We start from the raw sequence: 15,409 nt of genomic DNA, 5'->3' as shown, positions 1-15,409 counted from the left end.
CAGGATCAAAGAATGTGCTAGGTCCATGGATACTGAGATAGAAAGATCAAACATATTCATGGGGATGGGGAGCAAGGGAAGAGAAAGAAATCAATTTGCGTAACAATACATAAGTTCACCTTTTATGTTAAAACTAAAACAGCCCTGGCTGGTGTTGCTCAGTGGAATGAATGCTGGCCAGTGAAATGAAAGGTTGCTGGTTTGATTCCCAGTCAGGCCACATGCTTGGGTTGCAGGCCAGAACCCCATTTGGGGGCATGCGAGAGGCAACCAATTGATGGGTCTCTCACACATTGGTGTTTCTCTCCCTTTCTTTCTCCCTTCCTTCCCTGCTCTCCAAAAATAAATAAATAAATTCTTTAAAAAATAATAAAAGAAACTAAAACAAAAATGTATTTATAGCTACACACACAACACAACGCATACTCCTATACATGTGAATGCATAGAAATCCATCCAGAATGGGAATATGAACTGTAAAGTCATAAAATATTTAGCCAAATGCTTGGCACATGGAAGATGCTCAATAAATGGTGGCTATTATTTCCATGTGCGTCTAAGATTTTTTGGAGCCTATAGGAATAGTTTCACATGGATAATGAACTCTCATAAATGCATCATGCAGATGTCAGTATTCTATTAAAATGAGAATGTTTGTAAGCTTTCTCAATAACCTCATAAAAACTCTATAAATATAAGAACTCTAAGTATACACCCAAAAACTTCTAAGTAATTATGTTGATTCTTTTATTTAAAATTACAGCTTGCTTTATGCATACTTGAAACCCATGTGCAAAAATGCAAACAGCTTCATTGTCAATATTATGATTTGATTTGTAGATCCACCAAAAGGGCCCATTTAAAAGTTGTTCTATGTCAGCCAACAAATCTAAACACTTAGCTATAATGCTAGGTACAACCTTGATGAACACAGAGAGAAAGACTATTCCCAAGGCTGCAGAGGAATAATACTATGACAAACGTCTTAAAAAATGTTTTGTTTTATTTTGCTTTAAATTCTGCAAGTCCCCAAGAGGTAATTATTGGAGAACTTCCAGTTCACAAAAGCCATTATGTTGAAAGTTCTTCAAATGGTCACAAGGCCAGTTAGAAGAGAAGTCGGGAAGTTCTATTATATTTTCCTTTTATCTGGCTCTGTTTCAATTAGACTTCTGTTGTGGGTCAGAAATCACAAGAGCATCACAGATAGCCCAAAACAGGAAGCGTAAGGGTGCGCATACATAAATGAAACTTAGTACTTGATACATTTTTAAGATACAATCAAATGTTTTAAAAGTTGTATGAAAGTGAATTTAGTACAATTTTCAAAATTCTCTACTTTTAGATACTTAAAAAAAAAGATGCATAAGCCATATTTATTTGGGTAGTGATTGTTTTGCTACAACTTTAAGGGTGATTTCTAGCAATTTTCTTTCAAGTACATTCTCCTGAGGTTTCATCTTTAAAAAGGAAATGTTTGGGGTACTCCTTATCAATCAATAAAGAAGTCATCACAATGCTTATAGAACCAAATGAAAGCATGCTGATCATATGAATTTGTAGGAGGCAAGAGACAGTTTTTCCAGGACCAAGACTTTAGCAACGAATTTTATGAAATTGAGGTCTGAATGCTAATAATAGCCTCATGAGATGATTCTAATTATTTTCTGACCACACCTCCAAATAGTTTATGTAATTGAAACCCGATTCCTTCAAATGTCACTAAATATTCATTGCAAACAGCTGGAAAGGAAACTTATTCTGAAAACTGCAAAATAACTGTCAGTGTACTGATATCAGTCCCAATGAAATAAAGTTACCGTTACTTTGGAAGAAAATGCTCACTGGAAAAGTAAAATTAAAATGGATTTTTATAAGAACATAAGTACACATAGCTCATAGGACAAAAATGACCAGGCCTGAGCAAATAGTCTAGCATGAGTCAATAGGACATGCCTATCACACTGGGAAAATATCGTAGACAGCAGGAACTTGTCCTGATACCTGTTAGAGTTAATAAGCTCCTTTGGCAATTGAGTTTGAAGTCACTTCTAGAAATCCCAGATGACACAGAAAGATGGATAATGAATAATAATGTCATCTCTGGGAGTTAAGAAGCCATACAAAGGTAGAGTCTTGAGGAAGTACAAAGTCCAGGCGTGTGCTCTCAGGAAAAATGTTTGCCTTTTAATATGCACTTTAAAACTGCTTACCCTGTACAAAATGAAAGGAATGCATAGATCTTGAGGATGGAGAAGGCATAGGGAAAAGTTATGAGAACTCGCAGCCACTGCCAAGGACAGGAGAGTACACATGTTGAGCAGCTAAACTGGTTAATTAATATATACTTGCATATCATCTCTTTTCATTAAACGAAGCTAATAATCAACCAAAATAAAAATTAGCAGGAGCTGCAATAAAGAGTATGTTTTTTCACTGGTGATTTCTCCCATCCAAATACTAACCAGGCCTGACCCTGCTTAGCTTCCGAGATCAGACGAGACTGGGTGGGTTCAGGGTGGTATGGCCATAGACTTACCAGTGATTTCTATGTGATAAATATCTTCGGGAAGTTACTCATGTAGCTTAATAAACAATTCTGCAATGGCAGGAGCCAAACAAATCGTGAAGAAAGATCTTTACTGAATTTTAATTATTATACATGGATTACCACACTCTTGATTTAAATCTGAGCCAAAAGAAGAAGAATGAGGAAGGACGAAGAAGGAGGAGGCAGCAAGAGGAAGGAGGAGGGAGGAGGAGGAAGGAAGAGGAAGGAGGAGGAAAGAGGAGAAAAGAGACAGAAGAAGTAGAAAAAGGAGAAGGAGAAGGAGGAGAAGGAAAAGAGAGAGAAGAAAGAGAAGAATTAATTCCAGTCACCAAAAGAGTAGTGTGAAGGAAGCTGAAACTGTCCAATGGGCCTGCTCCACCCTACTCTGTAATTTTCTATATAATTAGGTGAGAGCAGTAGTCGCTTTACTGGGTAATTCAAGACTAGACAGTAAAGAGACTGCTTCTCTTGCAAAATTTATTCTAAATGTGATAAGAAAAACTCTGTTTTAAATTGCTATTTGGACGCTTTTACCAAGCCTAGAGTAGTTGGACTGAGGTTAACACTTGGACTTCATACGCTCAGGACTATTGTTAAACAGCTGAAAGTCATCAAGTGGCTAAATATGAGAAGCGGTCAATATAGGACTGGTTAAATGACTTAGGGGTACTTCTGTAGAATGAAATACTAGATGGCCATTAAAAAAATGAGGCATCTTTTCTGGTATTAAAAGGTCTAAATTATAGTATAAAAAAGTTCAAGTTGCAGAATAAACAAGGTATATCATATATACTTATTTGTTCATGCAAAGAAATTGTCTAGCATGTGATAAAATAACAGATATAAAAACCCATAAAGAGTGGCTCCTTGCAGAGAATAAAATGGAGATTGGAAAAGGAAAGGAACTCATCCCTTCTACTAATTTTTTTAAAACATGAGCTTGGACTACATTTTTTAGCTCTGATTATCAATCTATTGTGAAAATTTAGAAAGGTTTAGCCACATTTGTTTGTAAACAAGAATTAAAAAATAACATCAACCCTCTTCAATATACTAGGCACTTTCAATGTGCTTTATATCCATTCATTATCTGCATTAATCAAAGAGCTAGCGATGATCCTTAAGTATCTCATTTTGTCCTCCTAGGAATACAGTCCAAGGTCAATGGATCTCTGTGAAATGACCTTGCTTCACAAAATGTTTGCCTTTCTGCACTTTTCCATGTCACCACACTCAATCCTACAATTGCTAGATCTCCAAATTGTTTTACAATTTGTTCAACTGTAAAACACCAACATGAGCAATGACTTTTTCCTTTAAAATTATAATTTAGAATGGGGTGGGGGAGAAGGACAAGAGGATACCAAACCATTCACTAAAGACAATGCTATGTATCAATGCAATTCCATCTCATTATGATAGCAACAGAACGCATGGCTGCTCACTTCTCCTTAAATAGGAAAATTCAGAATCCCCTTAAATTCACTGTATTTGTTGCTATAGAAGTAAATATTGCTATCTTTATCTTTAGAACATCTACTCTCTCTTTAGAACATCTACTCTCCAGGTGGCAGCCCCAGGACCATTATATAAGATACTATAAGTGTCTAATTAAGGAATATTTTTGTTCCGTCTTAGTAATCAACAAGTCCTGCTTCCTAAAGCCGGATTCTAAAACTACTGAAATAGCAGTCCAGTGTATCCTGTTACATACATGGCTTCTGATCCAATCTTAAATAAGCAAGCAAATACAGTAATAGAAAGTATAAATTACTAAAGGGCACCAAATGGAATCATAGCAGCTGTTCACAAAAGATGAAGGCAAAATGCTGGTAACTATTTTTTAAAGAGGGACAAGAAAATTAATGCCAAATTAAGAGGTAGTATAACACTAAAACAGACCTCAAAATAACAAAATCAAGAAAGTTAGGCTTTGCATTTCAAGGGAATATTCAATCTACTTGAAGATAGTATCAAAAATGTTTAATTCTTACTTATTTATGATCTCTACATATATACCATCACCTTTCCCCTGTGCCCCACATCTTTTTTTATTTTCCTTCTAAAATTGCCATTTACCTTACAGGTACCACTTTCTATTCCACGAACATAATCAACCAGGACAATCTGTTTTCATCAGGTCTCTCTCCTATTCATCAGCAGTAGACAGAGCTGTGACGGACCCAAGTTCTTGCTAATCTGGTTACTGGCTCCTTCTTGGTTACTCCTCTTATAAATACCACCCACCACACTGGGTGGTGGCACATGAAAGGTAAAAGCTAGTCCCTTTGTGGAAAAACACGCTTGTCAACAACCGTACCTGCTCATACTGGAAAAGCAACCAGAACAGAGATGCCCATGGATAATCAACTTAAGCACACACACACACACACACACACACACACACACACACACACAAAATTTGAGAGTATGCTATACCTGTCTTTGGGTCCTCTGATAGCCATCTCTAATAGATATGTCTCTCACCTATCTGTCTATCTTGCACACCTTTGGGAATTACTTTATCTCCCCCATGTAATTCTAGTGGGGTAGTCAACTACATGGTCCTGCCTCTCTATCCATAGAGAAGGACACATGGCATTGACTTGACCAATCAAGGCACTTCATCCCCTGGACAGATCTAGAGATGGGCACACAACACGAAGAAGACCAAAGGTCTTTATGTGGATGGGTGCTGCTGATGAAAAGGTTGTTCTCCTTTTCTTGGAATTGTGTGGTATAAGGACAACATACACCTGGGACTTAGAATAGCTGTTTTCCCACCACATGTTGAAAACTGCCAAAGAATGAAGTCAGCATAGACAAAAACAGAACTGAGAGATGGGACCAGCAGGATAGGGAGATGAGGAGGTTTGAATGACATTAACTGCTAGATCCAGCTGAGCAACAGACAAAAATCCCTTGAACTTTCCAATGCATGATTCAATTAACTTTTCCCCCCCTTAGGCCAATTTAAGTGGGGTTTCTGTCCCTTAACAATGCAAAAGACCCTGACTCACGCTCCATGTGACTAAATGAGATGAAACGACTGCTTACAGAGAACCTCCCAAGTGCCAGAGATGACATGGGACATCAACATGCATCATTTTACCTAACTTTTAGTCATGCTTAGAAGAACGTATCACAGTCTCACAATAACAAAGTAAGATATGAAAAAAATTCATAGAACTAGAAGGTATTAGCAGAGAGTTGAACCCTTCCTGTCTCATCCCAAAGCCCACTCTCTTCCTACACACCATACCCTCTGGAACCACAAACTCATCCCTTTTATGCTACTGTGTTATGATTTTCTAAGAATCAACCTAACAGTCAACCTTATACTCAAGCCATAAGTCCAAAGACAAATGTCTCATTTTAGTGAAGATGCTAAAGATTTTGCTGCCCACAAATCAGTATTCATAATGTAACACCTCTTTTCTCAAAAAGGTTCTTATTTTTGGAAACAAATTTTGCCAGATTGACTTTCTAGGAACATTATTAAGTTAATGAGGAACTTATTCCTTAAAGCTTGGAAATAATGCAAGTTTTGGTAGAAAAGATATAGTTAGTAGAATGTAAAAGTAATTATCATTGCTGAACAGGGAGTATTCAGAAATCACCACCACTATCCTCTTTCTTAAAGACAGGCCACAATCTAAAATTTTTTCATCTCTAACTCCATCTCCAGGAGTAGAGCTTGAAAGAAGGAAGGGGAAGAAATATAACAGGGGTGGGGGGTGGGGCACACAACAAGGCAAAATTTAAGTATCAAGAATCTGAAAATTTGACCATGGAGCCTGTAAAAGAAAGTGTCACAGGTAAAGGTAATCAAACTAGTTGGGGAAGGTGAGAAAGAAGGGGATGGATAAACTGGAATAGGCAAGGGTGTGGCAAATAAAACTTAGTGTTCTGCTCTGAGCATAAAATTCATTAGCTACATCTCTCTCTTTTTCCATGAAGAAAAGAACTAGTAGCATGGCCATAAAGAAACCGGTGTTTAACTGGGCACTACGTATCCTTTTCTTCAGGATTTGGGTATAACAGGTGGAACTTGAGGCCCCTATCTGGGTAATAGCCAACTGTCCTAATCATAGGTTGGATTACTTCTTTTATATAACCACAAAAAATCTAAGTGTTAAAACCATGGGGTGTCACCCTATTTAATAACATGTAATAGTATATTCCCTCCGTAAGGTAATTTATGGTTTTCTAAGTACTTGTGAACGTACCGCATCATTTGATTTTCCCAACAACCCTGAGAGAGGAAGAAGGAGGCACAAGCAATCAGATATTATGACTTCAAGTTTACAGATGAGAAACTAGCTTTGAGCACTGACGTGACCTCCACAAGGTCAAACCACTCCTAAGTAGCAGAGTCGTCGTCGTCGGCAGCCGTCTGTCTCGAGAGACGATGGTGTAGCTTCCTAAGAGTCTATCTGCACCGCCGAGGATGGCTGTGCAGTCCAACTCGGGAGTGACACAGTATCTGTCTCCTCCCGTGTTGAATCGACATCTTGTGATGACGCTGGAGTGTCCTCTCCAGTGAAGCTGAAGCTACAGAGCCTGGGCAGGGTGATAGGGAGGGTCTGCTGTTGCCCATGCAGCAGACCCCCACTCTCTTCGCAGCTGAAGGGTCCAAGGGAAAGACGGAGTCAATACAGCTTGGCTTCAGGTGCGCCGCAGGAGTTGCCGGTGTTGACTACAACGTCAAACCGCCTTAGGGACTCCGGCTCCGGATTTTCTGTCGGGGTTTACTCCCTTAGCCTTCCCCTGAAGAGGTATGCCGCAAGGCAGCGGAGGTTTTTTGGAGTCAGAGTTTTCCTTCTCTGATAAGTAGCAGAGTAGGAACCTGAATTCAGAACATCCTTTTTACAATAGTCTCTGCAATGCCAGCCTGCCCAACCTAGAATCATCTAGCAAAGAGTATCCTGAGACTCTTTTGCTGAAAGGCTCTGATAGAAGAAACATGATTTGAATTATGTTTGAAATAGATGATTACTATGTGTTATCAACACATTTGATGTTTTAAAGGGCAATGCATTATGCTTTCAGGAGGTGTACATACAAATCATACAAATGCAGATATCCCAGTGTTTTATTGGGTCAACTACACCTTTGCTCACTCTTCCATTCATCTAAACATCAATTAAGCAGCTATTTGTCTAGGGTTATATGTGAAAAATTAGGAATACAACATGGAACAAGCCATACTCTGTGCCTTTCAGAAATTAAGTAGATAAAAGGGAGAAGCTGACCTGCAAATGTGCTCTGAGAACACAGAAGAAGGAGAAACTAACTGTATCAAAGACGGTCTCAATAGTGTTTGAAACAGTGAGAGAAATCACACTTGGTTCCAGTCATTTAGAAGCTTATGGTCTAACAGAGGAGAGACTCATGAACACAGCAAAATACAGAGCAACAGATATAAAAGCCACAAAAGAGGTATTAAGTACTATAAGGGTTCAGAGGACATGAAGGGCACTTCCAATTAGGATGACCTCAGAAATTTTTTTTAAAGATGAAATATGAATGGGCCTTTAGAGAACTGCTACATCTTAGTGGAGCCGAAGGAAGGGCCTACAAGCCAGCTGCCTTCTCCATTAGAGACACATCCTGAGAAACTCTGGGTTCCACTTGGGTCTAGCTGAGAACAGGGTGTTGCTGGACTTCCTTGAACTTTCTCTGATTCACAAGATCAAAAAGATATCTTATAAAACAAACAAAACTGATGAAAAACATTCAAGATACTCATCTTACTAGGACCTGAGCTATTATGTTAAGAATATGAATAATTTGTGCCTCCAATATTTATCTCTAAATGGCTTTCACACCTACCCACTGGTGGAAAGATCACAATGTAAAGAATGAATATCCTACTCTTCAAAATTGTCAATTACATCCTCACAAGTTATTCTAAATGCACGGAGTAGTTTTGAAGGAAAAGTAATTTGTGAATTTATCCTCTAAAAGCATGTTAATAGGTTCAAAAGGATATATGAGCGTCACTAATTTTCCCATTTCCAGCAAAACTGGAGCTGTCATATGTGCTCAACTGAAATTCATTACAAATTATAAAGGAGACTTGAAAGTTGATCTTTATTTCCTAGATAATGAAATAATAAGATTAAATGACTTCCTCAAGGTCACAGACTAATTATGAGACACATCAATTAAATAAGATTCAAGAAGTGATTCTAAATAGATTCTTGATAACTGGGAAGCTGGACCAAGCAAATGAATTTCAAAATCCTACATGAATGTGTTTTTTACTACAATTAAAAAAACTGATTGAGCCCTGGCTAGGTAGTTCAGTTGGTTAGAGCATCATCCTGTTACACCAAAGTTGTGGGTTTAATCCCTGATCAGGGTACATACAAAATTCAACCACTGAATGCATAAATAAGTGGAACAACAAATTGATGGTTTTTTTTTCTCTCTCTCTTCCTCTCTCTCTCTAAAATTAATTTTTTTAAAATTTTTAGTAGTTCAAAAAATCGGTAGGTAAATTTTAAAAAACACCTATATGAATGTTTTTAACTTATAATTATGCTGTTCATGAAACATTGTTTGGAATTTTATCAAGATTCTTATTTTATTTTATTCTATTCTATTTTATTTTGTTTTTAGAGAGAGGAAGGGAGGGAGAAAGAGAGAGAAAGAAACATCAATGTGTGGTTGCCTCTCGTGTTCCCCCAGCTGGGGACCTGGGCAGCAACCCGTGCGTGTGCCCTGACCGGAAATCGAACTGGAGACCCTTTCGTCCTCAGGCTGGCACTCAATCTACTGAGCCACACCAGTTAGGGCAGGAATTTTATCAAGATTTTAACAATCTAATTTTAACTGTTTAGTAGAAAAAGTCAACTTTGATTATATTTTCTCTAATTCTTCAAAAGAGAAAAGTATAAACCCAACTCCAGAGACAAACTATAAGGCATATCATCTATGAATCTGTGATCCTTCAAATAAATGAAAGCTAGTTCAGAGAGACCTCTTGCTGACCAGTTCCTGCTTTTAGGAGCAGTGTGGGAGACAGGAAATGGTCCAGGGTCTAACAGTTCCCTTGGCTATTGGGAAGCTCAGTCATGTGGTAGTGTCTTAACCAGAGACAACAGGGCCTGTGTCAATCCTGGTAAAAAAACATTTTATAAGTTCATGTTTTCAAAAGTATACCCAATAGCATATAGGTATCCTTGAGTTTATTCTTCCTTCAGAAGAAAAGTACATAAAAGTGTTCCAAAATTTCAAACGCTTCCATTCCCTAAATTTGCTGCATTAGCTTAAACTAAATCCCATATTGGCTTAGGTTGGCCAGGGGTGGTCAAAATAAACTTTTTCAACTTTCAATTCTTCTAATTTCCATTGCAATGCTAGATCAGTGTTTAATTTTTCTGTAAGTAACAATTTCTAATATATATTCCACCACCTGGGGGATGTCTCTATTTTGGAATGTTTCAATCATGTTATAAATCATTTTTATTACATGTTCTCTTCCAGCAGAATAGGAATAGATGTTCACATCCTCCAGTTATCATATAAACCAAGTGAACTGAGCCTCAAATTAAGACAGTTACTCTTCAAATCCCACACTCTTTCACATGTATGCCAGAATGTGTAAGTTAAAACTGATGGACTTTAGACAAGGCGGATGCAAACTACAGCCTTTAGGCCAACTGTGGTACCCCTTTCCTCACCAACAGCGTTTGTAAATAGAGTTTTATTGGATCACATCCACACCTATGTTTATAGACTGTCTATGGCAGTTGATGCCAAAAAGATTTTGGCTCCCCAAACTTAAAAGTTACAATCTAGCGCCTTATAGACAAAGTTTGCTGACCCTTGATCTACATTAAATACATGAAATAAGAGAAGTTTGGGGATGTTTTAAAAAACACTTACATTAAAAATAAATGAATTCACTCATTTAACAACATACATTAACTACCTTTGAGGACTGTTCTTGGTGCCAGAGGCCCATCAATGAGCCAGAAAGACGAGGCCCCCATCTTCCTGGAGTTCATCTTCTTGGGAGAGGAGACAGGCAAACGTAATTACCCTAATTTCAGATTGATAAAACAGGATGTTAAGAGAGAGTGGCCAAGGATTCTGAAGGGGCAGTGATTCTTTAGCAGATGCCAAAGCCATGAAGATGACAGCTGGGAAGATGCCATTGGAACTGAAATTTGAATGATGAGAAGAAGCCAGCCATGCAAAAAGCTGAAGACTGTCCCAGGCAGAGGGAATTGCCAAGGGCTCTAGGGGAGGAAATGCTAGGCCTGCTCAAGAAACAAAAAGGTGACTGGTGTACTTGAAGAGTAGTGGATAGAAGAAAAAGACCTGAGGCAAGGTCAAAGGGGTCATCAGGGCCAGACCACATGTGATGAGTAATAAACAGAATCATGAGCCTAATAAATTTCCATCTTCAGCTCCTTGGCTATTAAAAACACTACTTGACAGAAAAGTAATCAAAATGTAAGGATTGCTCTGGCAACTTCATTCTGCCACAACTGCTTCCTTTTGGTCTGCTGAAAATTACCTGAAGCCTCAAATGCCTAGCAGCTCAGGCAAGAGCACTTAGTTAGAAACAGTTTGTGCTAAGGAAGCAATTACTCACTCCCCACACCCTGCAGAACAGACTGACCGCTCTTCTCATTGTAAAGACATAAAGTGACCGTTTCATATGAGATTTATTTTTTTAAAGAAAGGGAATTTCCTGTTATTAAACATAATTAAATCTATTTTCTTAAAACTACTAGGCTATTCACTGGATGAAGTGAGGTCTGTTTCCTTACCACCTCTGCATACCGGCTGTGAGTATGTCCCACCAGAAATCTTCCAAAGTAGTTGGCTGATTTGGACAAAATGCAATATTCCTTGAAAGCCTATAAGGACGTAGCATATGGCTTTGTTTACCATCTCCAAACTAAATGGAGAATTGAATTTCAATATGTTGGTAAATAGCCACCATATCAATCTCCTATGTTAATGCCTTTTCCTCTCCAATTTTTTAGAGAATTTATGAATCTGAAAAGACAACTTTCCATTTTTAGATCCAAGAATAAAAGAAGGCAAGGACATTCAGAAAAAAGGTCAAATCAGAGGTGCTCTGATAAAACCATAACTCCCAGTGAACATTTGAAATTTAGGAGGAAAAATTAGTTTTGAGATCTTTTGGAGGGATGACACCCAACTGGCCTTAACTAAGATGTAACTAACAATGGATGGATCTTCAGAACAAGCTCTCCTCTACCTACAATCCCATGACACATCTTTTTTATTATTGGCATTATTTTATAGTGAGGATCTGAGGTTCAAAGATTAGGTATACTTGCCCAAGGTTACACAGCTGAAAAACAAGGCAACTAAGATTTGAACCCTGGCTGTCTGCCTCCAGAGCCAAACTCTTAATCAGTAGACCAAACAGTCTCCTTAAAAAATAATGTTTAAAAATGTCGTTTTATTAATTGCCAAATAATTGAGCATTCTATTAACACAGGACTTTCATTCCCAAGCAGCACCAATTTGGTGCACAGCTTGCCACAGGTTCACCACTCCCTGCTCTTTCCCCAACACGAAGGCTAGGAGTCAGCTGCCATTTTTCATCATTATTGCTTGCGCTTTTATTTTTCCTATAGAAGAATTAAGAGGAAGATAAAATAATTCTTGGGCTTGAGTTTCTATCAAAAGTGAGAAAACAGAAGACAGTGTGCCACATGTCCAAAGAAAAATGGGAGACAGGTGAAAATTAACACTCTTGGGTGTTTAATGTGCAAAAACGAACAACTGCTTTCCTGCCCATGATTAGTTACATTACGTAGCTGTTAGGAACGTTTGAATTTGGTCTGTTCTAACCTTCACATCATTATAAGCAGCAGAAGACACATTGACAGAAAGTATACAGTTGTTCAACAGAGAAAACTTTTATTTTTACAATATAATAATGGAAGGAGTCCAACATGCCATAGAATAATGCTTCTTAAATTCACATGACTTGGAACTCTCTAGTCAATTAAGTTAACATCTGTTTTATTTTCTTTAAGTGTTTAATTTGCTTGAATAGAAAGAAAACCAGCCCCAGAAAGAAGCTCCATGTTACGCTGTGGAAGACTATTGCTTCCCTGGGTAAGGCAGCTCCCATTCATGAAAAAGGCATTAGAGCCCCCATGTCTACACCACTTACTTGGCTGCAAAGCTTGCTTCCAGTTATACTAGTCTCTGTACTACCCCCCACCCCACCCTCAGATGTCAGACTTCCAGATAACAAAGGCTGCAGGAGTCTAGTTCCACTATGGCCCCCTGTGAGGATCTATTTGTAAGAAAGTAATGAGGCCCACCTAGATACTACCGTTCCACAGAGAAGTAATGGAGTTGTCGTGTGGTTTGCCTCATCTACGTCACAGCTGAAATTCCATTTGCAAGGGGAAGAAAGTTAATGATGGGCCTGAAACTGAAAATCAATGAAGGTTTACACTAGTGAGTTGTTGACAGAGCTAAATTTATCCCTCTCACACTGTTCCATTATCTCAAACATTCTACTATTAAAATGGGTGGTGGGGAAAGAAACTTTATTTGACATTTGTTCCAACATAGTGAACCCTTTATAGGCAGGAAGTTAGCCGTGGTCCCCCAAGAGATGGAAACCACACCTAGAGCCACGGCTTTGCCCAAGGGTCTCTGAAGGCGTGCTGAGAACAAAAGCTGACCCACATGGCTGGGTTAAGCCTCCTTCTCTTGAATTTCAACCAAGAACTTTAATTAAGTAACATTATTTAATTAAACAAACTTAGGTCTACCCTGTTGACCACCTGGTAAAAGTAATCAAATGGAGAAATCTTTCTACTGTATTTACTTCAAAATAGATAGCAGAATGAATGAACAAATGGCCAAGACAGATTACAATTAAATGTAGGTGTTACTTTTCATCTTAGTGACATGTTTTTTATTCTAGGTGTTACCTCCCTTTAAAAGCCATGTGAAATGAGTTTGTGAATCAAACTCTCAAAAACCAAATAGCTAAATGATTCACTGGTGTCAGGAAGATCTCCTCCAAACATAATGGAGAACAAACTACAAAAAGCAACCTCTACTCAATAAAAACCAAGAGCGTCTTTGGTTAAACATGTTAAATGAATAGCCTCCCCTGCCCACAAGTCAGCTGGGCAAAAAGGCATACACTGAGGAAACACCCTGTGGGGGAATCTTCCCAATCAGCCCATCAAATGCTTCTTTGATTCAATACGTGCTTGCTAATCAGAGCTACAAATATTCATAATCAAATCCTCATTAAAAAAAATAAAAAAGAGATTTTACTGGACTATTCCTCTGATATTTTCTAAATGCAATATATCTTTTAAAAAATGGAAAATCAAGGTGTTTTAGAACTCAGGGGGAAAAATGGAGAGTATTCATTCAAGCAATGGACTGCCACTGGTAACCAGGAGAAATAAATTACTTAAAGCCAGAGTTAAATCTAAAACAAAGTAACCCTTTGATCTACAACACTTGGGAGAAGGGCAGAGGAAAAAGGTCCACAAATAAGACACACGATTTATTCAAATTATAAACTGACATGTGTACTCAGTGTACTGGCCTCCAGGTGGTTCTGGATAAAGAGAAAAATAAGGAAAAGCCATCAAGCACAGTACACATAAATATAACCCTGGCCCTGGGGGAATAAAATCTGAGTAACGAAGCCCCAAATATAGGAGAGCGATCTAAAAATAACCCTTCTGCTTCTCCAGAGGTATTTTTCTCTTAGCATTCACTCAAAATGTGTGGGAAGACAAAACAGTTTGAGTTAAGTGAATTTCCAGATATTTTCAAGCCAAAGGATGCTCTAAACCATTTCAACTGACAGTAAAAATTCAATTTCCCTTCCTTTAGTTTCTCTTGTAAGCAAATGTGTGTGGTGGGGAGACAAAGGACAGTAGTGGGCAAGGATGTAATTTCTAAATTCTATGAGAAGCTGAGATTACCTCTAGGTATAACAGCTTAATATCTAACTTATGTCATGGGAAACGCTTAGATCCTTGGAATTGTGTCAGTAAGAAGCATTATAATTATTTTTTTATCCATAAAGAAAGATAAATAGAGAATGACAGAATGTTGACATGGTGAGTACGTACATTTTCCAATCATGTCACAAATTTAAAAGATTTCAGTATCACCACCTATGTCCTCCCTCCCACCTTAAGATTATAAAAGAAAAAGAAAGTGGTAGGATAAACCAACCTATGGATCAAAATATGTTGTAATTTTAGTACGTCTTCAAAAAATATTGAAGGGTTATCTACTAGTAGCCAGGTGCTGTCCCCAGCTGAGGTAAACCTTTTTCCCCAGGGAAGGTAGAAAAAGACAGCCTTACTTCATTTTTTCATGCTACATAAAATTATATAACTACATAGTAGTGCAAAAAAAGAAAAACGTGGAGTACCAAAGGATCCCATTTCACTACGTAAGAGCAGAGAGAAGTCACATGGGGATGTCCTTTCAGTCACGCAGAAACAACAGGGCAGCTCAATTGTTTCAGTATGAGACAAAGATACAGCTTGAAGGGGATAACTAGGCATAAGAAGCCATTGAGTCCCACTGTGACAGCCTGCCTTTGGCAGTGAGTACCACCCATTGGATAGTCCTGAGTGTGCCTATGCAAGCCCAGCAGTAAACAAGATCCCTCCCCCAACCCTACTCTCAAGAAGAGTCAAGTTTAATGGAAGAACTTACAATGTGCATAGCAAGTACCAGATCAGGTCTGGGAAAACTGGCCCAAGTATGAGGTTACAGATAACCTATCCAGATAATCCAAGCCCACATGTGAATTCCCCCTTGTTCTGCATACTTCATACAGCATAGGATGAACAC

The 15,409-nt window shown here is 38.3% G+C and overlaps 1 protein-coding gene across 2 annotated transcripts in view; it reads right to left on the bottom strand.

The window, feature by feature from the left end:
- DAAM1 (dishevelled associated activator of morphogenesis 1) overlaps positions 1–15,409 on the bottom strand; it is a 155,343-nt gene that overhangs the window by 106,113 nt on the left and 33,821 nt on the right. Inside the window, exon 1 of one of the 2 annotated variants that reach the window (XM_090270936.1) lies at positions 4,631–4,740. The exons of the other annotated variant lie outside the window; for it this stretch is intronic. The gene's annotated coding sequence lies outside the window, so the exon portion shown is untranslated. Of the gene's footprint in view, positions 1–4,630; positions 4,741–15,409 lie in introns of those variants that run through there. 2 annotated transcript variants of the gene reach the window in all.

Source organism: Furipterus horrens, unplaced genomic scaffold (genome assembly GCF_987537825.1).
Source record: "Furipterus horrens unplaced genomic scaffold, mFurHor1.1.pri manual_scaffold_3, whole genome shotgun sequence".
In the NCBI taxonomy this organism is placed as follows: Eukaryota; Metazoa; Chordata; class Mammalia; order Chiroptera; family Furipteridae; genus Furipterus; species Furipterus horrens.
This window is presented reverse-complemented; position numbering and strand designations above follow the sequence as displayed.